We start from the raw sequence: 7,077 nt of genomic DNA, 5'->3' as shown, positions 1-7,077 counted from the left end.
CTAGGTAACGTGTTTTGGTTTAGAGTGCATAGCCCTTCTTTGCAACAGGAGTCTATATTTAAATTAGATGATTCAACATACTTATTTTTTAGCGAAGCGATTCTCTCATTTAAATAATTTTTTGAGTATGTATAGAATCTATTACATTTTAAATGCCATCTTAACAATATTCACAAACAGAACGCTTAGTCTGTCACACCCCAGACCATGTATTTATAAAAGATATTATAAATCATGTATATCGGTAAGGTGTAACATATATAAAATAAGGAAATTTATTAAACTAATTATCAGGGCTTGTACAATTAAAAGAAGAAGGTTTACAATTTTATACTTTTACTTTTACTATATAACTGAAGAAATTGCTAAGGAGAAAACCTTAAGTAATATTTTTTTCTTATATTTGTTAGTATAATTTAAAAAAGTGTTTTCAGTTAAAAGATTAATAATTTTCAAAAACCAACGCTTGTTTTTAAAACTTTATAACCCCCTTTCTAGAGGGTCTTTGTGCAAATGTTATGTGTGGCTAAATTGTAATTTTGATAAAAATTTAATTGGAAATTAAATTTTGCAGCGCCAAATATTGTTGTATAAGTGTAATTTATCAATAGTTTTGTCAAATAAAGCGAGCTTTTAAATTAAAAGATACCGTTTTTCTTGTTCTTACAATGTTGATTAATCATGCAAGAAGGCATGACCTTATAATGGGTTTTGTATCTGACAGTAGAACATTTAACTTGTGTTACAGCAAAACCCGATTTTCTCACTATAATCTTTCGAATGTCCAGAATGGCAAACCATTAACCGCAAATATCGAGGTATTGGAAAAAAGGTTTATAGTTCGGGTTTCCTTTGAAGGACAAGGGATGAAGTTTGTAAGGCTTCCTTAGTGATAAATACTTGAGTAAACCCACAACTGAGAATATCCTCCAGCTCGTTAAAGGTTGGAAAGGAACGGATATGTCTCCCCTTGTCGCAAGGCATAGCTGAAATAATGCCACTATTTACCCTTCATGCCGGATGTAGGCATCTCGGCAGGAGACGGCCTTAATTATCCATTCTGGATATCTCATCACTTGGGAAGCTACGCATTATGCTTTATAGTTTAAGTTTAGTCGAGGTTTCAATCAGTCTTTTTTCTTACTGAACAAAAGATTAAAATTACACTATTTCTACAATTTATAACAGAATTTAAAACTGCATACAAAAAATGTAAATACAAATTGATAAATATACTATCGTAAGTGGAAGAAGAAATATGTTGCTCTGGCACTAGGCCCATTATCTTAAAATGTTATGCAAGCGATAAATGCATGTTGTTATAGGTTTTTTTATTATTTTACTCTTTAAGTGGAAATATATCGCAGAATCATTATTTATGATAAATTATAGTTTATCTAAAAACTTGTTCTCTGTCGTATACCAATTATGTCCTGATAGTATGTGAAAAGTTAGTGTTTTTTTCTATTAACTTACTTATTAGTGTACCTAAAATGCTTTTATAAAAAGTTTGATAATAATATCACTTCAAAATACAAGAATTTAAAGAAACATAAATATAAAAGTTTGTCATGCAGCACAACAAAAATAATTTTAAACATATTTCTGAATCATAAATAATTATTTTTGTATGTGAATTTATAGTTTTGCACTCACTGTTTTCTTTATTTTCCCAAAGTAATAATGAAAGTTTATTGAAATTAGAAAGTTAATTTATAACATGTTATAAAATATTAAATGGAAATGAAGAATACAAACGCTTTACATATGTACAGAAATTAATAAATAGTTCTTTGAGTTGGGTCCACTACAATTTTATTCAGAAGTCCTATACATTGATATAAACATTTAGATGTTATGTTTTTTTCTGGTAATATTCTTAAAAGTTTGTAACATTGAAACTAACTGTTTTATTGCTCGATTAACGTATTTATCAACCTCAAAATTCTGTCCTGAATAACGTTTGTGACTCCCTCTCTCTATTTCGCCTTAAAGTCACACGGTCCGGGTTTGCGAGCTGTTGTTGTTCCGTTCTCTGAATCCCTTTAATCAAGACTCCCCAGACAGAAGGTACAATGTAGTGTAAATATGTTCCTGTAATTTATCCAAATCAGTTACGTCAGTTATTAGTTGTAATTGATCAACATATATTATAACGATATAAAATTGTAATTTAATTTAATAATAGTACGTTTTACTAAATAAATGGTAAACTTCTATGATGTTGGGGTGTTTCAATTTTCGTAATAATGCTATTGGTTAAAATTAAAAAAATATATGTCTTCAAAAAGTAACACACATCCTAATCCTAATAATACTCGTATTATATATATATATATATATATATATATATATATTATATATATATATGTTCGTTTGTTTTGCTTTCATGCGTAAACTATTAACCGATTGTACTGGAATTTTAAATTCTTGTCCCTGGGATGAATATAGGGCTATTGATATTTCTAAATCCCTCCACTGGCCTCTGAAACAGCACAAAATCCCGTCTTGGTCTATACAGTTGTGTAATATGAAAGAGCCTATTAAATGTAATCATCATGTGTAAAGATTGCATTATACATATTTATATTTAATAATTAATTTAACCAGTATTTTCAATTTATTAACATTTTTATACAGCGAAAGCATAATAAAATTAAAAATACTTCTTATTTCCAACATCTTGGCAACAAAGCAAACCAATTAATATATTTTTGATTGTAAATGTTGTGTAAATTGAAAATGGTTTTTTAGACTTTGTGGGAAAAACTGGTGTCACAAAGCAATACACTAGGACTAAATGCAATTTAAATGAAAGAAAAACGTCGAAGGGACATTGTCTCCATTTCTGATTAGTGGCAGCCTATATAAATACTGATATATTTCCCACACTGGACCGAGGAAGTAATATGATACTGCGAACACGGATTTGGAAGCGTCATGTACTTTACTGCATCATGTATCATATTTACATATGGATAACAACTGTCATAGTGTAAGTATTATTGATATATTTCCCACACTGGACCGAGGAAGTAATATATGATACTGCGAACACGGATTTGGAAGCGTCATGTACTTTACTGCATCATGTATCATATTTACATATGGATAACAACTGTCATAGTGTAAGTATTATTGATATTGAGTTTGGTTTATAATTTTCTATAACAGTATCTATATCCATACGATTTAGAAAACTGTACTGTTTTGAATCCAGCCTCATTACTAAATTAACTTATATATATATAGGTCTATAGGCTTCTCGAGGTAAAATAACAAACCCCTATTTTGCGTTGGAGATATAATTAGTTTGAACTAGAAGTGAAAACCCTGAAATAATTACTTACAATTTTGCTTAACTTCTTGTCCTTTTAATAATGAACATTAAAAAATGGGTACCTACCTGATGCATGATATATTGTTAATTCAATTTTTTTTAACATAGGTCCCTGTCGTATTACACCACACGTAAATTAACTAAGAAAGCTATGAACTTTGACTTAGGCTATTCAATCAAATATACAGAATACTGCAATTGTGGGCGAAGCCACGGGTATTTTCTAGTACTTTATTATTCTTATAGAGTTTAATCATTCTTCTCCCTAGGAATTAGCCTAGGACACCATCTCTCTTATATTTCCCTTCCAACAATCCTGCGGCTTGCCTTTCTTATGGTTGTCCGGATCTACCACGTCAAATTGACAAATATATTTGAAAAGACGATTATAATACAACATTTGAAAAATTATTATTTTATAATATTATTAATATCACAGTATAAGGGTATCTTTTTAGTTACAAAGCATGAAAATTTAATTTAATACCAAGGACGTTGATTTACCTCCATACTAATTAAATATTTTAACAATTTAACCCAGACGACATAAGTATTGACTCCTTGTAGCAATCAGGTTTTATGATTTAGTCTTATATTAAAAACAGGAATGCAACGTTGCATCTGTATACATTTGATTTCCAAAACATCATTTTGTATTAGAGATGTAGCCTCAAAAAGTGTTTGATGAAATTATATACAATAATAAACCTTTGAATACTTTTAATATATTTTTTTATTTTGTACGATGTACTTTTTAAATTCTATGAATTCATCTTCAGGTATATGTTTAGGTAAATAAATAAATAAATATTCAGGAACTTTAATATGTAGCCTACCTGAAGATGAATTCATATAATTTAAAATGTACATCTTACGCAATAAAAAAATATATCAGAATTGTTCTAAGGTTTATTATTGTATATAATATTCTGTAATACTGAGATACTGTTAACTCAAGATGTGCTTTAAGTATCTTTATAAAGACTGGAGCAGTATATCTACCAAAACCGTTAACAATTTTGTCCGTAATTCTCTGTTTTAATTTTTAATATCTAATTAAAACTCAATATGGCGTTTTATGAGTTACAGTTATGGTAATGAAGTAACAATTTTTTTTTCAAACGAAACAATGAGTGATACAGTCAACATTTAATCAACTCCGCGCTGGAATTACAACCGCAGTGGAGGGAACAACAACTGACCGAGTTTTCATATATTGTACTTTTAAAACATGGAAAAATGAAAACTCATTGAACCGCAACATTTTATGAATAGGCTAACCAAGAGATTTTACAAGTATCCGTAAGTAAAATAAATGCGATTCAGTTACCTGAAATAAATTGCAAACTAGTTAAAATAATTTACAAGAAAAATGGTATTTAGGAATGAAAAATAAAACATTTGTAGTGCAATGCTTATTTTTTTAATACAAATTTGATATATAAGGAAACTATAGGTGGTACACTGATGGAACTATATGGGATGTAGAGGTAGGTATCCACGCGATCATAACTAACAACTGGGATAAGAGTTACCGATGTCTCTGCCAGCAGAGACCAAGAGTATCGATCCTAGTCTTGCATGGATCAGAAAACTCACTGCGATTAACATGCTGGATACATGGATTCTTGGATACATCTTAACTCTGTAAGGGTGCCCGATTACAGCTCCTTTTGAAGCTAAGAGCTTATATAGTCTACAAAGGAGGTGGAGTTAGGTGTAGACCTGAAAATTGTACTCAAATAACATTATTGACTGAATGTTTGTGCATGTCTCGCTCAATAATCAGTTCAGACCAATATGTAACATGTAACGGATTCTCTTAAAATTGTCTCAAAAGAACTGATTATGTTGTGTTATTGACATTTGGCAAAAGAATCAGAATCACGATGATTCTTTCAGACAGTGAAAAGTAAAGAGTTTTTGTGCATGCGGAAACGTCAAAATTAAGAATATTGAATATAGTATTAATTTAACAGAATTTTGTACAATAAAACATGCGATATAAATATCAAACAAAATGCACTAGTTTAATTATCATAAGGAAAAGGTTTGAAATTATCCTGTTCCTAAGCACTATCGGCCTCATCAAGACATGAGCGTCACTAGAGCCTCTTAGAGTCCTTAGAAGCCCTTCCTTATTAAGTAAGCACTTTAATCCTTTCTAAATGTAATTACATTTTTTGCGTCTGGATTCAATTTGGAAGTGAGTTAGTAGTGTTTTTCAAAAGGTTAAGCCTTTTGAAATTAAAATAGTAAAATATAGTTTTGATATGTCTGAAATTGTCATTTCTATGTCATTACATTATGGTTATGATGTGAATGTGGTTTTTTATTTTTTTTTTGAAAACGAATATTGTGGAATAAATGAGAAGGGAAGCCAAGGTTGGGATGCTCAAGTGATCGGAAACGTTCTCTACATTGTATAGCCTACCCGGTTTCATTCCTCAGGCAACACACAAAGCCTTCTTTTGAAGAGAACATGCTGGATTAAAATTTGTAATAGGCTACTACAAATCCCCAAAAATATTACACCGCACCTCAATGTTTACTCAAGTAACCCTAAGTATGCCGTAAAAGAAAGGTTCACTTCTGTTTGTTTTATACCTTCTAGTTGAATCTACAATGGGTACAGAAAAATGTTGAAGTTTCATTTAAATCCTCCAGGAGGGTTTGAGCTTGCGGAGCTCGTGGATTGTGACTGGACCAAGAGTGTAGATCAAGATTTCACTTAGCTAACTTCAGAGATATTAAGAAGCATTTCATCACTCAGTATTAATGGCACCTGATGGTTCATTATTGAAAGTTCCGAGGTCCATGTTTTTCTGTTTGTTAGCATAAAAAGAAAACGAAGAAAAAAACATAAGTCTCTACGGATATCAGACATATATATTCGACATGTAGAGTCCTACTAAAGTTCTAAATATTGGAGTCCTCTTTCAAAGAGTAAAAAATAAGAGAGATTTATTTTTCTTACACTTGTATAACCATCATGTAACCTCCAACAATTTCATCGTTTCACTTAATCGGTGAAAATGTAATACCACCTCTTTTTAAGTATAAAATAAAATATTACAATTCTTTATTCAGTTTCTTTTGGATTAAAAGACGCATAACTATATGTGTCTCTTGAAATATATAATCTCGTCAAATATAGCCTATAAAATGTAAAAATGCATGTGCTAATATTACTAGTTCTATGATGCAGCATGCACTGTAAGGACGTTAAAATAAAACAGCACAAGAGGTTTAATCTTGTATAGGTGCTATCAGAAATATTCAATGTGGACATTACTTGTTGGAATGCCTCCAAACCTGTAATCACATTCTTGAGTGACCTTCGCAACGGTCGGTCGTGAAAACGTTACATGATTTCAGGTATTGTTTCTGGTAACACACCGCAAGAGTAGTGTTTTCCTTGATTAATGCCCGCAGGAAAAAACACAATGTAAAACACTGTGATTGGGCGTACCACTGTAACTACGCTTATCATCTGTGCCAACAAAACTGCAACTCACTCGTATTTGCAAAGTGACGTCATAGTTCAGTCTTAGTATCCAAGTCTGTAAGGTGGGAAATGCAATCTATCTTGTTTTAATAATTTAAGAAGACACGTGTGTAGACTACAAATAAAAAACTCTTCGTGCGTGGTCTTAAATTGCTTTTATTAATATCGGCTTACAAATGCATTCCTTTTTTAGAACAGTAATGCGAGTAGAATAGTATTTGTGTTCAAA

The sequence above is a fragment of the Homalodisca vitripennis genome, chromosome 5, assembly GCF_021130785.1.
Source record: "Homalodisca vitripennis isolate AUS2020 chromosome 5, UT_GWSS_2.1, whole genome shotgun sequence".
Taxonomy (NCBI): domain Eukaryota; kingdom Metazoa; phylum Arthropoda; class Insecta; order Hemiptera; family Cicadellidae; genus Homalodisca; species Homalodisca vitripennis.
Note: the sequence above shows the minus strand (reverse complement) of the source record.